This window comes from Notamacropus eugenii, chromosome 2 (genome assembly GCF_028372415.1).
Source record: "Notamacropus eugenii isolate mMacEug1 chromosome 2, mMacEug1.pri_v2, whole genome shotgun sequence".
Classification (NCBI taxonomy): domain Eukaryota; kingdom Metazoa; phylum Chordata; class Mammalia; order Diprotodontia; family Macropodidae; genus Notamacropus; species Notamacropus eugenii.
This window is the reverse complement of record NC_092873.1, coordinates 222,561,115-222,586,906: the sequence shown is the minus strand read 5'-3', so window position 1 is coordinate 222,586,906 and position 25,792 is coordinate 222,561,115. Positions and strand designations below refer to the sequence as shown.

Genomic DNA, 25,792 nt, shown 5'->3' with positions numbered 1-25,792 from the left:
TTTCTCATTAAACTATGAGGTTCTTGAGAGAAGGGATTGTTTTTTGCGTTTACTTGTATCACTAGTGCTTAGCACAGTGCTTGATATGTAGTTGACAATAAATGCTTGTTGACAATAAAAGCTTGAAAAAGCTTTAAAATTTTTTAAAAATAAAAACGGAACATATATTTTGTAGCATTATATTCAGATTTTTCTAAGTTTTTGAAATATTTTATTTTTTCAGACAGCAAAAAATCTACCTTCTCATCCTCCACCCTTAACTAAGAATAAAAGAAAAACAAAATCCTAGTTACAAATACATGTAAATTAGCCAAACAAATGTCCATATTGGCCATTTCCAAATAAATACGTGTATCATTCTGCATTGAGTCCTTCACTTCTTTATCAGGAGGTGGGTAGCATATATTTAATCATTGGTTCCCTGGAATCATTGTTGCTCTCACTCATCAGAATTCTCTATTCTTTTAAAGTTATTTATCTTTATTATATTGTTGTCAGGTTATTATTTATTCTCCTAGTTCTATTTACTCTGCATCAGTTCATGTTAAGTCTTTCAAGATTTCTCTGGAACACTATCTTTTACCATTTCTTATGGAAGAATACTACTCCATCATATTTATATACCATAACTTGTTCAGCTAAGTGCTCTGGGTAGTTTTAAGAGTTCTTGAAGTATGATGTCTAAACTCGTCTCTCGCCCAGGATGTTCAGATAGGTCAATGATTCTTAAATATTTTTTTTCCTAGATCTGTTTTCCAGGTCAGTTGTTGCAATAAGAAGATACTTTACATTTTCTTCTAAATCTTTTAGTCTTTTGATCTTGTTTTAATATTTCTTATTGTCTCAAGGAGTCATTGGTTTCTATTTGGTCCATTCTGATTTTGGCGGAGTTTGCTGCTAAGGTAAGGTTTTATACCCCTTATGCCAATCTGTTAATTCTCTTTCAAATTCTTTCTTCCATAACTCTCATTTCTTTTCCATTCTTTTCCAGTTTTTCCTCAAGCACTCTCATTGCATTGGCAAAAATATTTTAAATTCATTAAAAAAAAAAACCTCTTGCTCCTTCTCTTCCAGGAATTCTAATTGAATTTGTGTCCATACTGTGTTTTTCTCTGATACTTTGGAGTCATTTTCTTCTTCTGAATTTGTTTCTTCAGCATCCGTGTCACCATCTTAACTTTTTGGTAGGATTCTTTTCTGTTTGTTTGTTCATTCTCCCAACCTACTTCCTGATTTTGGACTTAATGGGAGAGCAGACCTCTGTGAACTTCTGGAAGGCAGGTCTAGCCTGGTCCTGTCGCTGCTCCACCCCAACCTCATTACTTAGTGTTGTATTAATGATTTATTCCTTGATTTCAGAGACTGACTAGAGGCCCCATTCTGAGCCCTACAAGTTCCTGACCTGAGTTTTAGATCTGAACAACAGTCAATTGCTATAGGACTTATCCACTATCGGCTGGCTAGGAAATTCTGCTGGTTCAAAGTGATGGAACTGCAGGCTCCTCTTTGGTCTAGGATTCCTAGCCTGGTTATTTCTCTATACTGCTTGCTTCTGAGCTGCCTAGGATGACACACATGTAAGCATATGCATACAAAAACCTAATTGAAAGTGGCATGCCTATAATTAGGAATTTTGATATTTTGGACAAGAGGTAGGAAAGTGAGCAGAGATGGCTTGTTCTAGGAGTTTGGCTGTAAAAGAAAAAGATGCATATACCTATTTAACTAATTATCAGGTGGTAGTCAGACCATACCTGGTAGTTCCAGCCTGGTGAGGATATATGCACATGTGGTCTACCACTCTTTCCCACTGACTTGTCTTCACTCTCCATCATGAATGGGGTACTTGAGTGCCTGTGCTTGAAGCCCAGTTATAAAACACATTTGTCTCTAAAAATCCATTTGTCCCTAAGCTCAAAACACTCTCAGGCAGTTTCTCCCCAGCTCAAGAACAGCCTGCCCCAGTAAAAACTGTTATCTCCCTTCCTGCTACAGTGGCCAGCTACACCTGGAATGTATTAGTTTGAACCAGCTGTGTACTGGCTGAACTGGCTGTGTATTGGGTCATAATGACATTTACTACTCACTAACCAATCACATGTATCCTAGACTTAGACATAAGGGTACACCCTTACATTTATCTTGTCTAACAAGACATTGATGATAGTAGTCTGGAATTACTTAGACCTGACTGTCAGGCTTAAAACCACATCTCCATTTAGTCCCACTTTGGGCTATTTCCCAATGAACTCAGGATAAAACAAAAAGTGCATGTTCCTTTAAGAACTAACCACTCCTTAACCACTCCCTAATCCCACTCTGAATCACTCAGTCATCACACTTGGCACATGCTTTATTATATAATATCCTATATAAACTTTAACTGTGCCCCTCTAAGGTTGCAGTTTCCCTATTTGTGGGGTACTGAGACCCTTATCAATGAATCAGAGACTCAGAGATATTAGCAAAAAGAATATTCATTTATTGACTTTCTCAAGAAAGAGCTCCCTCAGAGTGCCTGAAAGATGGCACCAACTGAAGAGAGGTGAGCTGTGTTTAGCTCAACAGATTATATAGGCCCTAATTGCAATTCCCCCTCCCTAGCCCTCTTAGGGCTCATTGGTACAAGCCCTGAAGGTACAATCTATTCAAGGCAATCTACCCCAGCAACAGAGAACAAAGACAGTTTTCACACATTAGCCCTAAAAAAAGGGGGGGAGGTGTTATTCCTCCCTGTTATGTGTCTAAAAACAAGGAATGGAAAGGCTGGGAAAATACGGAGGGCAGTCTGGGAAATTAAAGGGGGTAGTCTTGGGAAAATATAGGGAGTAGTCTGGGAGAATACAGAATATGTTGAAACATTTCTTCTACAAGGTCAACCTGCTGCAAATGTTTCAACCAGGCAAGAAACAATTAACCCCTTGAAGAGGCTTCCCTCCTCAGAGATCATCTCTCACACCTAAGAACTCTTGCCCACTGAAAAGTGTAATAAATCTTTTACCTTGACTTCAAGAATGCTTGAGTCCTCAAATTCTTTTCCAGATAGCCCATGCAGGGAACTTCAGTCTTCAGGTTCCTCTGTCATTCCTCTACCTCCCAAGCCCTCATCATCACTACTTTGCCTCTTTTATATACGCGTAGGATCCTGGGCACTCATCTTTTCCCCTCTTTGCCATCTGGCTCCAACTTATCTGATTTTACATTACTCCTACTCATTAACTCTATATTCTGGTCAAATAAAACATGGCCCCAGTAAAACATTTCATCTCTTGCCTCTGTAGTTTTGACCAGGCTGTCCCCAAGGCCTAGAATGTTTTCAGTCCTTATCTCTGTCTCTTTTAGGTTCAAACCAAGAGATATATAAATGAGAGATATTTTGTGATTTCCCAATTCTCCTCCCTCCCCCTCATCTCTATAGTTAGTGCTCAAACACCCCCTCTACCCGCCAACAAATAACATTTACTTTATTTGTGTTTTCTAATGAATCATCTGTGAACATCTTGATTCCCCAGAGAAGACTATAAGCTCCTTGATGGCAGGGACTTTCCCCAAGTTTAGAATATATTCCCTTTTTACCTACAATTTGTAGAATTCTCACAACTCAATTGCTACCTCCTGCTGGTGGCCTTTGTCAGTACTTTAGGTATTAGTATACTCTGCCTCTTAAAATTACTTTGTGTTACTTTATGTATATTTTTGTATTTATTTTTATTACTAATGAGACAGAGGATAGTAGGCCCAGGCCTAAGACTCAGGATGCCCTGAGTTCAAATTCAGTCTCAGACACTAACTAGTTGTCTGAGCCTGTGCAAGTCACTTAACCTCTGCCTGCCTCAGTACACATAGCAGGTGCTTAATAAATGCTTAGTCCCTCCCCTTTATCTCATTTAATCATTTGTTTTTATCTGTTTATGTGTGTCTCCCTAATAGAATCTAAATCGGATCCTGTTTCATTTTTGTCTTTATATCCCCAGGACTGTGCATATAGCAATAACTCAAAACTTGTTGAATTTAATTTAGCTGAGTTCAGCCAAGACTTGTTCTCAGGTAAGGAATGGTAAAACTTAAGGTCCATCCCAAGTAGCCCAATGGTGGTAAAAATAGGAGTTTACCTGCTAAATTCAAAAGAAGTGTGCTCAAGTAATTTTGCCCTAATTCTGTCTTTGTGTAGGCTATGACAAAAGGGAATGTATGGTGACAGGCAAAGTGCAGCCTCATCATAGTATCCATTTGAAGCCTAGTTACAGGGGAAAATGGTACATGATATGGGAGCTTATGGTTCCTGGTAGCCTGTGTTGACCTGAAAACTTGGTTAGAGAAAAGGCAACATGGATAAATGCATACATTTTATGATTTAATTAATTAATTGATCAATTCCCCATAAAGAAAACAGTTACATAGCGCTATGGAGTCAGAGGTGACTGACTATCTAGTACAGAAATCATCTGTCTTAAGTACATTTTGCCATGAGAAAGAAACTCTCCTAATTAAGCAAATCATAAATTCAGTAAGACAGAACAATTAACAAAGCAATGTTAGTCAGGCCTTGGGATTTCAGGCTGGGTAAGCATATGTCTCGGTGATAAGGAAAGAAACCCCACCACTAGTAAGTGGCAGGCTTCCTCCCCTAAACAGATAATTGACATAGGAAAGGGTAAACAATGTTCAATAGAAATTATGATCTAAGATGTCTATATTTTCTTTATCATTAATACGCCATAACATAGTATATGTCTATAGATCAAAGGAAAGTCCCATTATTCATAACATAGTATGTGTCTATAGATAATAAGATTCATCAAAGGAAAGTCTCATTATTCATCAAAGGAAAGTCTTATTATTCAAGATATAGTGTCTTAGGTTAAAGGTCTCCTTAAGGAGTGTAGAGTCAGCCTTGGCTGGCTTTTGCTGACATAGGAAGAGGCACTCTCTGAGTTTACTTCAGAGAGAACAAAGAGATTATTCCAAAATTTTGTATTAAACATTATCACCTGGATGATGATAAAATGCCCCGCTTTTTATATGCCCAAGGGAAACTTTAAGGCTAGGTGATACTGCTCTGGGAAGCCTCTGGTTTTGGCCTGGATTGCCTTCCTTCTGGTTGCTATTCATCTTATGGGGCGATACCATTTGCATAGGACCTACAGGGCCAGAGTAACAGACAAATCCCCATTTTCCTCCTATTTCTCTGTGTCCAGTTACCCATTGTATTCTGTGAGTAAAGTTTAATTACTAGCACCAACAACTATTCCCATCACACTATCATCTTCTGAACTTAGACTCAGGTCAAAGACACTGAGGATATGGCAATCAGTGGAAAACAGATATACCGTGATCCAGCTTCCTCAGAGCCCAATGGAGGAGCAGGAGTGAATAAATCGTGTAGATGGAGGAAGTTGTAATTTTGTTAGTCCTTTCCCCTCCTCTGTCACTCTGTCTTGGATGAACCTGTTACCATTTCCCTCATGCCTGTGGGTACCCTCTTATTCAGCTACACTGGTGGTTTGTCCTGCCTTAGTTACAACTTTGAGTAAATGTCAGAGGAAGAAAGATTATTGAGAGATAGTAGCAGGAGAGTCTGGAAGAGGCAGTGAGTGGTAATAAAAATGATAATATTTGGCATCTATATAGCCCTTTCAGGCTTGCCCAGTGCTTTACATGTTCTCTTATTTATCCTAGCAATAACCCTGTGCTGTAGGTATTACTATTATCCTACAGATGAGAAAACTGAAAGTGAGAGATTGTAAGTGACTTGTCACTTATATTCTGGGTTAGGTGTCTAAAGCAGAATTCAAACTCAGATCTTCCTCACTCCAAGTTTAACACTCTGTCTACTATGTCATCTAGTTGCCTAGCCAGGAATATGCTGACTCCTTCTGGCCTCCTATGACCCTTCATATGGGTATTATCCCTTGGTAGCTTTTTGGAAGATGGGTCCTCAATGGCTAGGGTTGGCTCCCACTCTTATGGGACAAACTTTTGTGGGAAGAGTCATTACTTAAAAATAATAAAAGGGCTCCTACAACTTTTTTCTCCCTTTTCTCTCACCTTTCCCCTTCAAAGATTCTTAGAGCACAGAAGAACAAAGTATGGATCTTGGTACTGGAGTTGGGGGTGCAGTTTGGGGACAGAATCATGTAGGAACTCTGGAAGGGGTGGGCTAGAACCAGTTCCTGTTAGTGAGCTGAGTGTCAGGTTTTCAGTGTGAATGTTTACACCTCTAAAATCAGCAAATGCTACAAATCAAGGTCTGATTTATGAGTAAGGAAGATTTAAGAGTAAGGAAGAAAATGTTAATGAGGCAGATTAAATTTAAATGTGTATCTGAGCATTTTTTTTTTTCAGAACTGCTTGTTAAACATTTACCAGCATACCCTTGGAACTGGGTCTGCTTGCCCAAGTGATCTAAGAAAGTACCTGGGCAGTCACCTCCCAACCCCATACGATGGCATAATCTCTCAATCATGTGGCAGATTGCAGGAGGAAACAAAGGGATGATATAAAGAAGAGACTGTTGTTTTTGGAGTTAGAGGACTGTAATAGCAAGGACCCCAGCACACTCAGGAGGGCCTGCTGTATGGGTTCTTAGATCTGCTTTTCTAAAAGGAAAGCAACTTTTGAGGTGTCAGCAATCTACTTTAATCAAACACATATATCATTCACTTAGTTCAGGGGGAAAAGTCAGCACCCTGAACTTCAGAGAAAATACAAACAGAAATTACAAGCAGAAATTACAAACAGAAAGACCAACAGACAGGGCTTCCAACTGTCTGACCATAGACAATACATATCAGAGAGAGAAGCACCATAGACAATACATATCAGAGAGAAAAGCACCAACATCTGTGTTTTGGAGGGGAGAGGGTGCTCCTTAGTAGCTTCCCAGAGTCTCATCTGGCACACGAACCTTCTTCCAAAAAATAAGCCCCAAAGTAAAACCTTACCTCAGCACACACACACACATATATGCGTGTGTATATACATACAAACACTTTTCAGAGCTGGAGGGCATGAACCTCACGACCCAGTGCATTATTAGAAATTCACAAAAGGTATCTGAGGCCTATTAATGGGCTGGGAAGATCTTTAACTCTAACCCCTTCCCCCACCCCCCCACTATTAACCTTACATTACCATTATAAAGACTTGGGTTCAAATTGTGTCAGTCAATAAACATTTATTCAGTGTTGCTAGGTCTGGTGCTAAATACTAGGGATTAAAAACCAAAAGGCAAAAGCTCATCCCTGCCTGCAAGGAACTCACAACCTTGGTAACCTCGACCAGTTATCTAATCTCTCCTGGCCTCTCTGTAACATGAAATCTTAGGTGATGCCTAAAATTCCTTACAGCTGTAAAAATATTGTTAATGATTCTGAACAGGCAGGATCATAGATGGAGCAGAAAGGGATCTTTGAGGTCTTCTGGTGCAATGTTTCACGTTATATTAGTTGAGGACTATGAGACCCAGAAGATTTAAGAGCTAAACTCAGAAGATTATATTGGATGCCCAATAAATTTGTTTTTAATCATTCTCCCACTGAAGAAAGGTCTGACCTTTTAAATCTTTCACCCTGTTGCACCTGACTATGCAAAACTCAAAGTTCCATTACTTAGCAGCAGAAAACAACAAGTATTTGTGACCAGCACTAAGGCAGGCAACCGCAAATTTGGGTGAGTATGGAATGAAAAAGCGCAAACCGGGCGGGAATCTGAGCTGAATCCATTTATTGATCTGAGGGTCAAGGTTTATATACTCTCTTAACAAGCAAGCAAGCAGGGTTATTCCCACGAGAACATTTTATTTTACTTCTTTTACTTCCTTATCTTGGGGTGCACAGTCAGGGTCAGGACTTTCTCATTCTTACGTATCAGGAGTGTGATGGTGAACCAATATCCTAAGAATGTCAGCCCTAATGCTAGTACAAGTCTTAAGTAAAACCTGGACAGTACTTCATATTTCAGACTCTATCAGTACTGGCCCTCTACAAGTATTGTTAAAAAATTACACTCCTCTAGCCTTTAGCTTACTATTGTACTTTTCATAATACATTTAAAAAGGATTTTTGAATTCTTCACAGAATTAAGACAAGATAAACACAGGATTTAGGCAATGAATATTTTCCTATTCAATTGAATTATTATTGATAACTAGGTCCAAGGTCAGGTGTTTCTTCATACTTGGCATTCAAGAAATTTGATTAATGAGAGTTGAGGTAGAGTAGTAACCATTACAATAAACAGATATTGGGGGGAAAGGGCAGAAAGCTTAAATTAATTAATCTCATTTATTAAGCACCCTACTTAGTACTTTGAGGATTCAAAAAGAGGAAAAAGGTAGCCCCTGCCTAAAAGGAGCTATCTAATAGGGGAGACAGAATGCAAACAAAGCAAACTATATACCGAACTAGAATTAAGAGGTGTTGGGGAAGACTTTCTCTATAACATGGTATAACATGGACTTAAAGGAAGCCAGAGAGTCAATAGCTAGAGCAGAGAAGTGAGAACATTCCAGGCACAGGAACAGCGAGAGAAAAATCCAGAGCTAGAAGCCTGGATTATTTTGAAGGCAACATCTCCCAAACCTTCAAAGTAGTTTGTTGGAGGTGGAAGGTGCCCTAATCTAAACCTTAAATTGTTTTAAATTTTAAGAAACTTAAATAAATCTCTTAAGTAGGAGACATGCCACTCTACTGGGGTCATGGCATGACCTCAAGGGGTGTGTGATCAGTCCAAAGGGTAAAATTCTACTATGGAAGTGCTTCTGAGCTTAATATATCTGTTTTCTACGAGAAACCTTACCAGGCAGATGCACTGCATACAGAATACACCTGTTTGCTGCAAGGAGCCAATCAGGATCCTGAAGTGAGCCAAAGTCTTGCTCACCCCCAGATGCCTTTGCTGATGTTTGCTGGCTGACCTTGCTGAGCTGTTCCCCCTCGCCCCCAAACTGGCCCAAACCAGTCTTGTGGTCAACTCTTCCTGCAAAACATTTTGCTTCTATTTATTTGTGTGTTCCTGGGAAAGATTGTCCATTCTTTTTCCCAATCCTTTCCTGAACCTCCCCTTTGTTGCTTTCAAGCATAAATCAACCCTGCCTCTTCTGGACTATGGGCTCTTCTGTATGGGGGTGGGGGAGAGTGGGGGGCCCTGGGCACTAGTGTCTGACTTTCCTTCTAATAAAACTTTTCTGCTTTCGACCCAGCCTGGACTACTCTGCATTTCAAGGGTTGAGCTTCACCCAGCTGACACTACCCCTTCCGCAAGAGACAATCGAGGTCTTTTCTCCAATCAGTTACACTACTTCTTCCTACACTGATTTCCACTTATCCTCCATTAGCTTCCCCTCTTACAATGTCTTTAGGAGCTGTGCTGGATATAGGTCTTATGAAAAAGTTATAACCTAACCTGCAGCAGCTGGCAGGTAAAACCCACCATCCTTCTCCATCCCTGCATCCTGACTTCCAGACCATCTTCTTGCAGGTGTACCTCATTAAATCTGTTTAGTGGCCAGCAAAAGCTCCATTTTCCTCCCCATTTTGGGTCAGAGAATGAGTCATGAAGGAAGAGCAGGTATAAACAGATTTCAGTATATATTACAGATTTTATATTATCTTTCCCCACAAATCTACCTCTCTTCCAAATGTCCCTGTATCTGTCAAGAACACCACCATCCCTTCAGCCATTCAGGTTTGGATTCACCTTGTTATCTTTGACATGTTTCTCCTCACCCCACGTATCCAAGTCACTTGCCAAATCTAGTTGTTTCTCGTATCTTCACCATTCTCTGCTCCTACCCTGGTTTAGGCCCTCATCACTTTTTTACCAGGATTATTTAAGTAGGCTCTCAAATGACCTGGCAATCTCAAATCTTTCCTCATTCCTACCCATGTTCCATTTGCCAGTGATTTTCCTAAGGTACAGATGTGACCAATAAACTCTAGTGACTTTAGAGTAGGTACTATTTTATCTTATTCCTTTTAAAATTTTTTGTGTAAGTTTGGCAATATACATAATTATTAGCATTGTAGTACATATGCATAATTATAAATCAGTAAATACACACTCATGGGGTTATTGGCACGTGTTCTCTCTCTCTCTCTCTGGGGACGTGATTAAAAAAAAGTTGAAGAACATCTAGACAGTAACTCTCTCTCTCCTTACCTCCACTTCTGAAAATCCCTTGTTTCCTTCAAGATTCAGCTCCACTGCTACCTTCTTCAGGAGTCTTTCCACTTAAAAATCACCTTTTATCTACTTTATGTGTGTTCTGTATATGTTTAGTTCTATGCTTCTTGTGCTCCCTTCCCATTAGAATATAAGCTCCTTGAGGGACAGGCCCTTATTTTTTTTTTTTTGCCTCTGTTAGTATCCAAAGAACTTTGCACATTACTTGACACTTAATAGCCCTTAATAAATGCTTGTTGCCTAATAGATGCAACTCCTCAATTTTACATAAGAGGAAAATGAGGGAACTCAATTAGAATTTACAGACAGGAAAGCTTATTCAACTCTTACTGAGGCTGAGCTTAGGTGGAGTAGAATAGAATCCAAATATCAGGCTCACTAATTGTTAAACTGGAACAGAACATGGAACAGTTGCCAATCTTCATCTTTCCAGGGAATTTCTTCATTGTCAGTTCCCTTCACCAGTGAAATCATCACTTGAGAACAATAACTGAAACCAAGAAGGTTTCTGTGTTTAGGAGAGGGAGAGAGATAGGAGGAAGGAAGGGAGGGAGAGAGGGGAGAGAAGGGAGAGATAAAGAGAAAGAGAGAGAGAGAGAGAGAGAGAGAGAGAGAGAGAGAGAGAGAGAGAGAATGAGAATCTTTGCTTCCTTTTTATTTTATACTCTAGTCTCCTGGCCCAGATAAGAAATAGTTCAGAATCCTTCCTGCCCACTAATAGGTATAATGCAAAATAGAACCTGATAATTGCATACAAGAGGAACAGATTCTTTTGGGTGAAGGGGGGGGGGGATTCAGGATTATGACAAAGATGGGAATGGACATAAAAGAAATAAGGAGCTGGGGGATCAATGGCATGGGAACAGGAAATCATGACTTAAAGATTCTCACAAGTTTTAAAAAGGGCATTGGTATTTATAGTTCAATGCTGCCAACCTTAATTATGAAAAATGTCATTGAGTACTTGTTCTTTATCCATTGATAGAAAGAAATGATGATTAGATATAAATTCCTTCTACTTACTCTAAACTGCATGAGTCCTAAACACCAAAGATAAAAAATTAAAAATAGCCTCCAGGAGTAGAATGCAAAAAAGGTGCTAAGACTTATTAGAAAATGTTTCAGCCTGTAACTGAGTCCGTGAAATCTGTCCAAATGCAGAATTGTCCACTTGTTTGAAATCCTGTCTTGTGTGGAATGTAGTCTATGCGAAGTGGTCAGCATGGTCAGAAACACTGGATCTAGCTTAGCAAATCAGCACCACAGACAACAGTGACGACGAGCTTGACCAGCTTCCAGTTTAGCTTGGGGAGGTTCTCTTCCTAAGAGCACCAACTGATCACTGTTGAAAGCTAGCAGGATTTGCAGCCTTTAATGTATCCTTTTTCTCTTCCCACGGCCTTTGTTCACGTTTTGGAATGATTCGGTTACAAGGGAACACTGCACTGAGTGGGTGTGGTGGGAGAACTTCTTAGGAAAGTAACTGCAGGAAAAGCCCGGCTAAGCGGCACACTGACCTGAGGCTTTTCCTCTCATCCAATCTGCCCCCACACAGCTCCAATTGAATTTCACTCCTTCCTTCTACCACATTCCCACCAGAGCTCAACCAACCCCACCTGAAGATCGTTTCATCGGACCGCAGACGCACAGCCCCGATGGTGTCCCTCGACCGTTAGTGGAGTGCACTTATTACTATGTATTGATATACTACGAAGTCGTTCTGAAGGGCTTACTGCGCGCTGAGCGCGGAGGGTACAAAAGAACCGCCCACCTCGGCCCCTGCTCTCCAGGAGCTCACGTTCTAGTAGGGGAGAGAAGGTTCCGATCACTACGGACACAGAGGAGAGGGGCAGGAGGGAATCTGTACTATACTGTCTCCGGATTTCTGCCCATTTCTTCCGCTTTTCAGCTCGGTTTAAAGGTGCCAGGGGAAAGAGCCTCGTTAGGCGGCTGAGCAGACGGCGTCAGACGCCGCTTTCCTCGGGGGTAACTGACAGGACGGGCATGACGCAGCAATCTTGGCGGCCCTCAGCGCGCCTGCGCGTGGGAGCCTATGGGGGGAGGGGAATTGTTCTTCCAGCAGCACCAACCTAACCAGCGTTCGGAACCGCGACAGAAAAATGTCAGCAACAAAGAATTTAAGGAGGTGGCAAATCCATTCTTTTTCTTTTACTTCTGCTGCGCAAAGGAAAGATCCGCCACACTAAACAAGTCGGGGGTCACAGAGGCTCTGCAGAGCGACACCACTCCAAGCCCGCCTCCTCCGGTTCCCGAGAGCCCAGAGCGAGGGCGGGAATACAGCCCCGTGACCCACTCGTGGTGACGCTCATGTGACGGCCCGGAAAGCTCCTTGCCACCATCTATGTAGAGGGCAAAGCGTTGCGGATACTAGGCCCGAGTTTGCCCAGAAGCATGATGGCGGCCCTAGGCCCCGCCCACCCAGCGGAAGTGACGCCATCGATCTAGCGCGTCGAGAATGCCTCTATGGTTCTTCTCCTGTTTGTGAGGGGGAAATGGCCGCTGTGTAGCTACAGCGGAGATAAGTGCCGGGATCCGCGTTCGGCCCGTCAGGTAAGGCCTCACGTTAGCAGAAGAGTTTGAACTAGATGTATATAGACCTAGGGGAAAGGTTGGCCTTAAGAGGAATGGTCGAGATGACGGTGTAAGTGGGGTGGGGGTAACATCGAGCCGTTATTTGTGCCTTTCAGGACCTGAGTCACTCGGGCCCTCGAGGCCCTGCTCGCCCCCGAGGCCGGGAGGAGGGGCGAGGGAAGGGAGGGGAGCGCGCGTGGCCGCGGACCTGCCCCGAGACCCTCTCATGGTACCGCGCGCATGCCCGCTCTCGTCTCCCGCCCCTTGGGGCTCCGCAGGCCCCAGCCCCCAGCGCGCTCCCTTCTGCCTCCCTCGCTCCCCCTCCCCCCCCCCTCGGATCGCGCACGCGCCTCCGTTGTCTTTCCCCCGCCTACGGCCCCCGCTGACGCGCGGCTGGCAACTTGTGTCGGACTCCCATTGGCCGAGAGTCGCTCCCCGCCGCCCTCCTTCCCGCCCCCTCCTCCCGCGGCGAGGTGCTCTACCTGGATTTGTTCAGGTAGTGGCAGGGAGGGGGCGAGAACGTGCCGAATATTTGCTCCCGCGGCTCTTCCCCTTTCCCACTGGCCTTTCGCGGTGCGGAGCCCTGGGCAGGCCTTTCTCCGTCGTCACAGTTGGACTGTGACTCCAATCCGGCCCGGTGCGTGAGGCCCGAGTCCCTCGCGGTGGCCTAGCCCTGCCCTGGAGGGCGAGGCGGGGGCGAGGCAGGAATTCCAGGCCTGGGGCCCCACCTGGGCCTCAGGAAGCCTTAGGTGAGACGCCGTCCCCTTCGGATGCTTCTGCTCCGCCAGACGAAATGGTGGATGAGGGGGTGGGGCGGCTAGAGGCGTGTAAGTTGTGGTGAGGGACTTTTGGTGGGAAACTTGACCTTAGTGCTGTACAGGCTTCTAGATTCAGGGTTGGGAGGGACCTTCTCCTTGCGATTAAGGAAACTGAGCCTCGGGTTAAAAGGGACTTAAAACATGCCACAGCTGTTTAGTCCCCATCATAGCCCTATTTGCCCACTTATATTTGTGTTAAATCCTGTTTTTCTAGTTTAAACCTCGGTACTGGGATTGTTGATGATAAATTCTTTTAACTTTTTTCAGTTTTAAGGTTGCTGACATTGAAACGACTCACTGACTTAGTAGCTAGTTTAATTGCTTTGGCCAAAGTATAAACAAAAACAACAAAAATGCCCTTTAGGACAAATTTCGTAGGTTATAAACTCCATGAAGGCAGAGACTCTGTACAGTATTATCTGTTCATTGTTTCTCCTCCCCCCTAACCCCCACAATCCTTATCATCCTGTGCACTGTAGTTACTTAAATATTGGATGAATAAATGGATAGTCTCTCTACTGAGCTGGTCCTGGGACAGTAGGCCATAAATTTCAGGTTAAGACTTATCGGAACTTCTTGTCTGTTTTCACAGCCATATTTTTCTGTGTCAAAAGGAAACATTAGAATAGAACTTAAGTTGGTGGCTAAAATGAGTGAATTGGGGAAAAAAATTAGTAAAGAAGGGAACAAATGGGTCTAAAAATAGGAAAGAACAGGTAGAATATTTGACATAAGTATTTGGATTTGGGTGTTATTTCCGTTAATTCAATCTTGGGCAGATTTCGATAGTGATACATGGTTTTTGGATTATTACCAATTATTAGTTAGCAGAGTAGTTACAGCATGATGAGAGGTTATGGCTTCCTTTCCCATGAATTTGTTTTTATACAGAGAATTTTTATCATGCTATATTGTTTCCATCCTTTCTTCCTCCTATCCCTTTAGAAAATTCCTCTGTTGATCACAAAGGGAGAGCAGATTAATGTGGGTGGCTCATGTAAAAACCTTCCTATTGGAACATTCAGAGCCTCTTGTAGATAGGTGATAGCAATTTTTTTTTTTAAGAATAGTACACTTCATTTGGGAGTAAAAATAGATTAAGATTGAGACTTGATGATCAGATTCTCCCCATTGGAAATCACACATGTCATTGTTCTGCCTTGTTACTTTCTCGGATTGCATTTCCAGTGACCAAGGAAGTAACACCAAGCAAACACTGGAGATCAGAAGCTCACCTATCTAATTGTAGGGCACTTAGGTATGTAGTCTTATAAGAAAGAGAAGTGACTACCACTTACTGTGGGCTCAACAGAGTTGATTTGGGATTAGGAGACAGGTGTATTTTTCAGTTTTCCAGAAAAGGAAGCATGTTGCTAATCCCTCACCTCAAGTAGTCTTAAATCCTGTGGCCAATATTCTACCCCTCCTGCCTCAAAAGATGATAAGCATGCCCTCTCCCTCAATCCGTTCTCCCTTCCTGACCCCCTAAGTGGATTTTTGCTGTTGCTTTCACTGAGGTGCTGCAGATTATTTTAAAGCTATGATTATACGAAAACATGAAAACACCTGATTGGGAAGACCATCAGTTTACTTGTTAGGTTAGATTGTGCTAAAATTACTGTATGATGGCAATCTGGTGCTCAAACTTTGGTGGCTTCCCTGTCATTGAGCCAAGTTAGTTAAGATAAGTATACTTATCACTTCCTTGTGCAGATCCAATTATTATTGTGTAACTAGGCATACCCTCTGCATCTGGAGTGTCTCTGGTTGTCCTAATCTGTATCTTGCTACTGGACCCAGATGTCCCTTGAGGAGAGATTGAGACTGGTGACTTTGCACAGCCCTCTGCCACTTAAGTCCATTTCACTTGTAAATCATAACATCACCTTGCAGATGTCTTGGTCCTCTTCAAGAATGAAGGACAAACAACCGGTGAGAAATAGTAGCTATCCCACTGTGAACCCAACTGGCCAGTTCTAGTTGGGCAACACAATCCCTCCCTCTCTCTTCTCTTCCCCTTTTCTCCCTCTCTTCACATAGGGAATTGTGCCTTTTATTTGCTGGTGCTCTGCCCAAAGAAATAAGTATTTTGATCACCTAAACCTCAGCAAGATATCTTGGGATTTATGGGCTATATATCTTTCTTAAGGACCATGCCTTAAACACCAGCTCATTCTGACTCTCCTTGATTGGCCAACAATAGGTCCCTGCCCAAGCAACTCATAGTGGTCATTGTTTGTGCCCTGATTGGCTCAGAGGGAATATAAGTAGGAATTGTTTCTGTTTTAGCCAGAAACCCTGAAGGATATTCCCTTCCGGATTGATTTTTTTTTTTTGATTAGATGAAAGATGCTATTCTCCTGCCCCATGTCTTACTAGCTTCTATCACTGAATGGGCATTGCCTCAGTGAAACTGAGACCTGTTAAAGATTTTAGCTTGAAAAGACCAAGGTCAGGGCCACCTCCAGTCATTCTGATCTGTATCTTGCCAATGGACCCAGATGGCTCTGGAGGAGAAAATAAGATTGGTGACTTGGCACAGCCCTCCCTCACTTAAATCCAATTCACTAGCAAGTCATGGCATCACCTTCCTGATGGTGATGGTTCTCTTTAAGAATGACGGACAAACAACAACTAGGCATACATTTGGTTGAACCACTTTTCAGTGTTACAGAAATTTGAAATGTACCACACCAGAGGAACCTTTTCATATGGCCAAAGAATTTCACTGGAAGTCTTCAGTCATTTTACTACTTAGGCAGGACACTTTACAATGATTTATCGAGCACTTTGTCTTTTGGAGATTGACGGAAGTCTGTGCTAATGTGACCACGTGTATATGTTTAGACAGTAGTTCTTTAATACAACTTCACTAGACAGTTGGTAGGATCATGGAATTTTAGAAGGGACTTCTAAATGACATGTATACCAGTCTTGTCATTTTATTGATGAAGAAATGGAGGCCAGAGGGCCTCTGACTTGTTTAAGGTCACAAAGCTGATTAGGGGTACAACCCAGACTAGAACTCTTGATTCCTACGCAGATTTTTTTACCCTTAGGATGATAGGTGTTATCAAAGCAGTATAAGGAACCAAAGAATTGTGATTAAACATACCAAAGTATAATTATAACACAGTTCTGTGTTGGAATCCACTTGGTATTCAGGAATTAGAATAAATGGTTTGTTTTGAGTAAAAATGTACTGAATAGTTTTTTGGGTGAAGTGGCAGAATCCCTAAGGGTCTGCCAGTGTTGGCAGTAGCCATTATTGCTTGTCCTTTATATACACACATTTATGAATAGCAGTAACTCAGATAATATCTGGATGTTCCACTAGCTAAATCTATGAGCCTAGGCAAGTCATGTACTTTATCTGCGCCTAAAAATGAGGGAGTTGGACTAGGAATAAGAGAGCTGCCTGGAGAACAGTGTAGAGAAATAGGGAGGGATACTTTATTCTTCCTGTGCTTATTGTTAAGGTTAGAAAACTGTTCTTCATGGAATTTGGGTATTTCTGATTGAAGTGTTAATGTATTAAACTAAGTGAAAGCTTAAAATCTTTGGCATGTAGTCAATTCAGTTTCCAGATTTTGAATAGGATATATAAATACCTCATCCTGGTTCTGTCCCATTATCCCTTCCAACTCCCAACTTTTATAATTTTTTTAAATAAGGCACATACTTGTACAGAATTAACAGAAAATATTACCATTTAATATCTAATATTAAATTAGATGATCTAAACTGATCAATTTAGGGGGGTTTCTTAAAAAGTAAAAAAAAAAACACCTCACATTAGTGTTACGCTTACTGAATCCATGTTTATCTTAGCAAGGGGATATTAAATATATTGGGGAGCTACATGGCTTAGTGGGTAGAGGAGTGCCTGTATGGATTCATGAGGACCTGAGTTCAGATCTGGCCTTAAGACTCTTACTGGTTGTGTGTAAACCACTTAATCCTGTTTTCCTCAATTCCTCATCAGTAAAATGAGCTGGAGAAGGAAATGGCAAATTACTCCAGTATCTTTGGCAAGAAAACCCCAAGTGGGATCAGGAAGCGTTGGAGTTGGACAGGACTGAAATGACTCAACAATTAAATATGTCATGGGAATAAAATATAAAAATCCCTATTAAAATGCTAAATAATTACTTTCCTCAATATGAGGGAAGATTTGTGTTCAAGAGCTTTTTATATGAGAACCTTTTGTACAGGTGTTGAATGAAATGTTGCGTATTTACTCCTTGTACAGTGGAAAGAACCCTGCATTTGAAGTCCCGATGATCAGTGTTCAAATACTGACTGCTATTTGCCTGTGACATTGGGCTTTTTTTTCATCTGTAAAATGAGATTGGTTGAGGTGACACCTCTTAGGTCCACTCCAGTTCTAAACCTTTGATCCTATTTACTTTTTTACTCTCTTGTCAACCAGCCAGTGATTTTAAGGGGAGAAGTCAATGTAGCTTTTTTACCAAACTTGAAAATGAACAGATATATTTATTGGCAAGTAATCTTGATTTGACAAATAGAAACATTCTGGTATTTTGCCTTTATTAACTATTACCAAGGCTTTTATGTTGAACTTTAGTGTAGGCATTGTGTTACACAGTTCATATATACTCGCTAGAATTCTTCACATGAATACTTGAGGAGAATATATGTAAGAATCTGTAACAAGAACAAATGTCCGATGTTTGGTATTAACTATCCTGGGTCTTCTGAAGATGGGTCCAGTGTGGTTTGTATTGTGTCAACTCTGCACACCTATTTTCACTTTCTGTTCCCCCTTCAAACCATCATTTGGAATTTTAAAATGTAAAGATAATTATGGATGGTAGTCTAGATAATGTGAAAAATTTATAAAGATTTTGATTTTTTATTTTTCAGTTCTCTGCTCTCTGTTTAGTACTTCTGACCATTACAAGACTCGTATTCTTCTCTGGAAATAGAACATGAGGAGACAGAGTACCTAATTGCTACATTGATATATTCATTTTTAATATCTTTATTCTAAACTGATGAAGCTGTAATGGAGGGGAGTTAGATATGTTGACCTTCTAAGTGATGTTTGGTAATTTGCAACAGCAGAAGACTACTTTATAAGCCAGAATTTGAATTGTCATTCGTTTTGTGACTTAATTCATTTGTTGTCAGTTATGTGTAAGGTATTGTTTTAGGAGATGGGATGCCAAGACAAAGGAAAAAGAGTTACTGTCCTCATTGAGTTTACACTTTACTGGAGGAGATAGCATATAAACATATTTCATTTTTTTTTACATCCTTTTATTAAGGGAATTTGTTCTGTGAAGTTTGGGTTCAGGCCCTTTCAGGCCTAGAGGCCCAAAGTTCCTCTCCCCTGAGACCAACCTTGTCGTTTTATAGGTGAGGCATAGAGAGCTTAAATGAATTGCCCAAGGTCCCAAAGGCAGGAGAGACTTGAACCCATGTCCTCTTACTCCAGTGGTAGTGTTTTTTCCACTGTTACATGCTGCTTCCCAGTTATTGCCTACATGGTAATGAGAATTTGAAGAGCTTTAAATGTTAGACGAAGGGTTTTATCCTCCTTCAATCCTTTATCCTTCCTTGTCTGGACACACTCAGTTTAGATTCCTATCTGCCTGAACATTCAGTCTTCTCTGAAGATTCATCATATGAACTGTTGGCCTACTTTAAAGCTCTGTCCTGAACTCTCTGAAGCTCTTCCCTTTAAGCTTTTCACTTTGTTGGTGACTTAGCAGCACCCAAGGATTATTTCTATATATCCATCTCAATTCTTTCTGGAACACTAGTCTTGTGTCATTAACTTTTAGGCATTTCAGATTGTATGTCACAAATACATCTGAAAATCAGTGTGTCCAAACTGAACACATTGTTTTCTGAAACCTTTTTCTCTATCAAATTTTCCCTTCTCCGTCAAGGGTATATAACCAGTTATTTGCCAAGACTTGCCATTTCTACTTCTACATTTTTTGTATCAGTCCCATTGTCACAGCTCACCCAGCCACCACCTTGGTTCACACCCCCATTATTTTTTAAGTGTTTTCTCCTTGCCTCATCTCACCTCTTTCCAAGCTACCCTCCCCAAATGATTTTCCTTAAGTACAGATTTTTACCAGGTTGCTTCCTGACTCAATAAATTCTAGTAGTTTCTTATTGCCTCGAGGATAAATTATAAATTTTTTGATTTCTAAGGGCCTGGAACCGACCTATCTTCCTGGTTTCATTATACTTTTTACATCCTTTGTCCTTACTTGACAGTTCTGTTAAATTGGCTTTCTCTCTGTTCTTTATGTGTAGTATTCCATCGTTCTGTCTCAGCTTTGTGAATCCTTTATACCTGCAATGCATTCTCTTCTTTTAGAATAGAATCTAAGAGAATCAGAGAATGGCTCAAACAGTTACAGTATATGCAAAATATAGAATCTCTCATTTTCTTCAAGACTCCACTTTCTACATAAAGCCTTTCTTGATTTCCTTATCTCCTTGCAAGTGATTAGTGTCATCCCCTCCTAAATACCCATGTGTATGACTGGACAACTACTTTGTATGTATTGTTATCTCTCTCTATGAAATGTAAGCTTCTTGAGAGCAGGAAGGGTTTCATTTTTTCTACTTGTATCCCTTGCACCTAGAATAGTGGCTGACAATAGTGGGAAGTTAAATGTATATTGATTAATTTTGAGATTTATATTTTAGGAATCAAAGATTCATGCCATTAAAATAGGAGACATTTAACACATTCTTTTATTTGCATGAATTTCTGTAAGATACCCCATGTGACCAGTATTCACAAAGTATAAACTTGTTGAAACTGCTCTTACTAAAAAAATTAACTTAAGATAATTTCTATCTAATTCTGTGAAAGAAAATATTTATACCCATTTGTATGCTAGCAAAATGTAAGTAGATCATTATAAAAATCTTAGAATAGTTTGAAATTTTAGATAAGAATTTATTAGCTATATTGCTGTGGACACTAGAGGCAGGTTAAGTGGTATGTGTTGGTCCTCAAGTAGTATTACTTTAATTTCTTTGAAATTATTTTTTGGAAAGATAGACAACTGCCTTTTCCTTAATAGAATACTAAATATTTCTCATGGCCTGTTTTCAGTTGCATATTAATTAATGAACAAATATTTATGTAGTTGAAAAATTATTAGTATTTCAGCTTTATTGGGCATTATTTAATTTATTCTAATATTTCTTTAGGATTGGCGGCATCTTGGGTATGTCTTTAAAGTTCTTCAGTGTTAAAATTTGCAATTGTTCGTTTGATAACATAAGTTCCTTGAACGGATAATATTTTAGTATATATTCTGTGTATGCAGAACCCACTATAATGTCCAAAATTAATGAAATTTTTTTGTCATTGTTAGGAATTGGGATTAGACTTTAAATTTTGGAGAACATTATCTCCAGGAGGAATTTTACAGTGTTTCAACGATATCACTTGACTGCTTGCCACTTATCAGAACCCAAGGTAAGTGTGTCATTGAGTATTCTCATTTTCACATTTTGTAATGGTTTGGGGATTTGTCTGACAGATTTGTCTTTTTAAGCATTTGATTTTAAAAGGTTATGTGCTTTTAAACTTTGCTGAGAGTGTATATTATCATATTGCTTTCAACTTTAAAAGGTAGAATTTTAAGAAAATGATTGCTTTCTAAGTTATAACATAGCTTATTCTTACACAAATTTCATCTAAAAAAAAGGTGTCAGCCTCCATTTCCATCATTATTTTCTAGTTGAATAATTTCTCTGTAAACAAACAAAAGCAGCTTTTGAAAGTAAAACAAACACCACTGCTATTGATCTCTTTCCTAAAGCAAAAGTCTTGACTGCACCTGGGTTTCTGTGTGAATTCTTTTCTTTTCCCTTTCCCCCACATTTGGAATTAAACTGTAGTTATGCAGAGAGGAAGAAATTAAAAAGTCAACTTTAGGAAGAGGGCAATAATTCTGTGTGTGTGTGTGTGAAAAACTCTTTATTTTGCCTTTTTTTCTTATTTTTTTGGTGAAAGACATAACATTTAGAAGGGAGAGTGCTAAGGAGTATGTGGTGATGCCAAGTAAAATGATAGTTTTCACAAATATAAAAAGACTGAATTACTGTCCTACTGTTTAAGAGTATAATTTCTGGAAGAATGGCTTATTATTTTTGAATCTAATTACCATTTGGTAGCCTTATTCAGTTTATTATAATGGAATTTTACATTTTAACTTTTAATGACTTGAATTATTTTCTATTATAAATTAAGTTCATATTGTTGCAATTCTTCATCCTTTCATTGTTAAAACTTTTTTTGGTTATTCTGAACTCGACAGACATAAATATTTCCATATATAAAGAACAGAAAAGGAGAATTGATTGTGTATGAAACCATGAATCTCATTACCTATACCTTATTTAAAGAAATATGTGTGTATGTGCACGCATATGCTCAATTCACCACATTAGTTCCAAAGCTTGTCTGTGTTGCTCTCTGAACCTCCTTCAGATCTTTTTTTGTTTTAAAAATGCTTTATTGGTGCTTTTTTCTTCCCTAAGATATCAGTATCCCCTTTCTCCAAATTCCCTTCCCCCCCCAAATTCACTCTGTGAAGGAAAATATTTATACCCATAGTTTTGTCTCAGCTTTGCGAATGGTCAAGCAGAACAGTTCTACACATTAACCATGTCTGAAAATGTTTGATCCTTCTCTCAATTCATTGCCTCCCTGTTAAGATGTGGGAAGCATTCTTTATCACTAGTTCTCTGGCATCGTGGCTGGTTATTGCATTGATCAAATTTCTTAGGTCTTTCAAAGCTGTTTTTCTTTACAATACTGTAGTAATAAAATTTTTGTGTTCTACTCACTTTCCTCTGTAATAGTTCATAGAACTTCCTTCAGGTTGCTCTGAATCCCCCACTGCCCTCATATTTTGCATATACTATAATTGGTTGAGCCATTCTCTGATTGATGGGTACTTCCTTAGTTTCCACTTACAACAGAAAAATGCTGCTGTGACTGTTTTGGTACATATGGATTGTTTCTCCCCTTTTTTAATCTCTTTGGACTTTAGGATATATAGATATAGATTTATGAGGAAGATAGGGGGTTAGGAAGGGAAAAGTAATTTTAAGCACTTATGTGCCAGGCCTGGGTTAAGCCCTTTACAAATAATTGCATTTGTTATATAACATCAAGGTAGCATAATGGAGTCAGGAAGACCTGAATTTTAATCCTTTTTCAGACATATTTCAGCCTTAGACAAATCTCTTCATTATGCTCAGCCTCAGTTTTCTTGTCAGTAAGATGGGGATGATAATAACATTTCTTTTTCAGAGTTTATTGTCAAGATTGGATGAGATAAGATGCAAAATGCTTTGCAAACTTTTAAGAGTTATATAAATGTCAGCATTTTAAAATTTAGTTATATCATTTGCTCATAAGGTAAGCACAATTTAGTGATTTTTGGATGTGGTTCCAATTTGTTCCAGAATGATTGAACCAATTCACAGCTGTATTAGCTGCCCAGATGTTCCTGTTCTGCATCCTTTCCGGGAACTATCATTTTCCTTTTTTGTCATCTTTGTCAGTTTGATAAATGTAAAGTGGATCCTCAGAGGTTCTTTAATTTGTGTTTCTTTTAGTAGTGATGTGTAGTTTTTTTTAATATTATTGCGAACTAGCCTTTGAAGACTGCTTGTACATATCTTTTGGGAATGACATTTGTTTTTATGCATTGGAGTAATTTCTCTAAATATTTTGGATATCAGAAACTTACTGCACAGATTTTTCTTAGTTAATTGTTTCTATATTAAATTTTGTTTTATTGATTTGTGCAAAAGCTTTTGAATTTTAAGTAGTCAAATGATCCATTTGACCTCTTGTGATCCTCCTTGCTTAGTCAAGAACTCTTCTACTTTTCCAGTATATTGGAAACATATTTGCTTCCCTCCTACTCCTATTTGTTTATGATGTGACCTTTTATTATTTAGATCATCCGTCAGTTTGTAGTATGTTTTGTATTTGCATTCGTATAATTCCTTTGTGAATCTTGGTGAGTCAAAAACCAAGTATTTTTTATATTCAACAGTGTTGAATAGAATTTCATTCATTTCCTGCTGTTAGAGAAAGGCTGATTTTTTTTTTGAGGGAGTATATTTTATATCCTACTTTGATGAAGTTATTGTTTGTTTGAGTTTTTAGTTAAATCTCCAAGGTTCTCCAAGTAGACCATTATCTTTACAAAAAGGGATAATTTTATGTCATCTTTGTCAATTTTTATTCTCTTGATTTCTTTTTCTCCTTATAATTATCATATTTAGAACTTTATGACATAATAGTGATGATAAATGGATATTCTTGCTTTGCATTTATTCTCATTAGAAAGGCTATTAGGGATTCTTTATTACAGATAATGCTAGCTCTTGGTTTAAAATGCATACTATTATGTAAGGAAAAGATGCATTTATTCCCATGGTTTTGTTTTTTTTTTAAAGCAAGTGGATGTTATATTTTGTTTTTTCTGAATGCTGTTAATGTTTACCATTTTCTTAATACTGAACCAACCCTGCATTCTTAGTATAAATCCAACTTGGTCAAAGTGCAGTCTTTTAAATTATGTTGCTAGATTCTTTGCTGATAATTTATTGAATTTTTTATAGTTATTTGGGATATTGATCTGTAGTGTTCTCTGCGTTGTCTTATCTTGGCCTAAATATCATGACTAATCATGCAGGGAATTTAGTAGAATCACTTTTTTTGTTGTTGCTGTTAAGTCTTGTGTGATCCTCACTATGGTTCTTTGCTACTTGAATTCCTAGTCTGGCTGCTTGCACAAAGTTGGGTTTGTTTTTTTTTGTTTTTTTGACCTGGGAGTTTTGAATTTTAGCTATTATTCTTGGGAATTCTTATTTTGAGGATTCCTTTAGGAGGTGACTGTTCCTGATTTTATTTTGCCCTATTTCTAGTAAATCTTGGCAGTTTTCATTTATGGTTTCTTGAAGTATGCTATCCAAGTTGGGGGTGGGGGTGGTATGTGCGTGCATGCGCACGCGTGTGTTTTCAGGGAGTTTCATTGTTAGATTATACTTTTTTCACATGTATTCCGTTTCTGATAGATACCTTAGATTTGCTTTACTTTTTCAATCTTTTAATTTTGTGTTATGTTTCTTGTCTCATCATCAAGTTCTGTTTGCTTTATTTCAATTTTTAGATTGTTCATGATTTACTTCCTCCAGAGCTCCTATTTTCCTTCAAAAATTTCATTTAAAAAACACTTTTATGTCTTCTGGATGCTTCTGTAGTCTTTGTGGGCGAACTTGATGTGTTTTTTTTTTTCCCCTGATGCTGTATTTTTTTGAATTTACCTCTTGGAAGTGTCTTTATCCCACAACATTTTTTTGGGTGTTTTCTTTACTTACATCTCCAGATTCTGATCCTTACATGAGTTTTTAAGTCAGGACCAGTTTCCATACTGTAGGATAGGCTGGTTAGGCCCTCTTTGTCCTGATCTGGATTTGTTAGGCTCCTGGTACTGGTTTTCACCTCCTCCATGTGTCTGTGCCCAGAGTAGCGTAGAGATCAGTAGTTCACTGTCTGGTTGAGGGGTTGTTGTTGGCTTCTGGCCTGTTCACCCCAAACTCGTGCTGACTTTCTAAGTGAGACACCTTTCTTAATCCTTTCAGTTTGTCTTTTATTTTGTTCAGTCTTGGATTGAATGAAGTAACGTACTGATATTTCTCTTTGCATTTGTAAATTATCATTTGTTTTGGTGCTCTTAGCTTCTTGATGAAGGAGAGCTGGGCTTTTTCTATGACCTTTCTCACTGCCATTTGAACCAGATTTGAACCAAGACTTTAAAGAATTAGTCTTGACCCATATTTCCAAACTGTAGACTTGGAACTTTGTGCTGTTTTGTTTTTCTCATGTTTAGTCAAGAACATTTATGGAATAAGATCTCAGCTACCTTTTTTTAGGGAATAAAGCTTTTCACTTAGAAAAGGTTTAACTTTCAAATATATTTTTAAAAGTTTAAGCCCTGTGTATTTTTTTATGGAAGAAAGGTTCAGGTATTAATGATTTCCTGGGAATTCCTTCCTCGCCTCTGAAATATAGATATGAGGTATACATTAAAAAGTATTTGGGGCTAGTGATTAAAAACACACAAAAACCTCAAACCATTTATTAAGCCCTAGCATCTACCAAACAT

The 25,792-nt window shown here is 39.3% G+C and overlaps 1 protein-coding gene and 1 long non-coding RNA gene across 18 annotated transcripts in view; one reads left to right on the top strand and one right to left on the bottom strand.

The window, feature by feature from the left end:
• Nucleotides 1-13,330, bottom strand: part of LOC140522345 (uncharacterized) — a 50,996-nt gene extending 37,666 nt beyond the window's left edge. For both annotated transcript variants that reach the window (XR_011973302.1, XR_011973303.1), the window contains exons 1-2: nt 13,260-13,330; nt 1,755-12,803 (exon numbers count right to left, since the gene is read on the bottom strand). This is a non-coding gene — a long non-coding RNA (uncharacterized lncRNA). The remainder of the gene's footprint in view (nt 1-1,754; nt 12,804-13,259) is intronic.
• BCLAF1 (BCL2 associated transcription factor 1) overlaps nt 12,643-25,792 on the top strand; it is a 37,719-nt gene continuing 24,569 nt past the window's right edge. For 13 of the 16 annotated variants that reach the window (XR_011973292.1, XR_011973291.1, XR_011973290.1 and 10 more), the window contains exons 1-2: nt 12,643-12,756; nt 20,972-21,075. The gene's annotated coding sequence lies outside the window, so the exon portion shown is untranslated. Of the gene's footprint in view, nt 12,757-13,392; nt 13,527-20,971; nt 21,076-25,792 lie in introns of those variants that run through there. The other 3 variants (XM_072637664.1, XM_072637656.1, XM_072637657.1) reach the window with 1 other exon arrangement.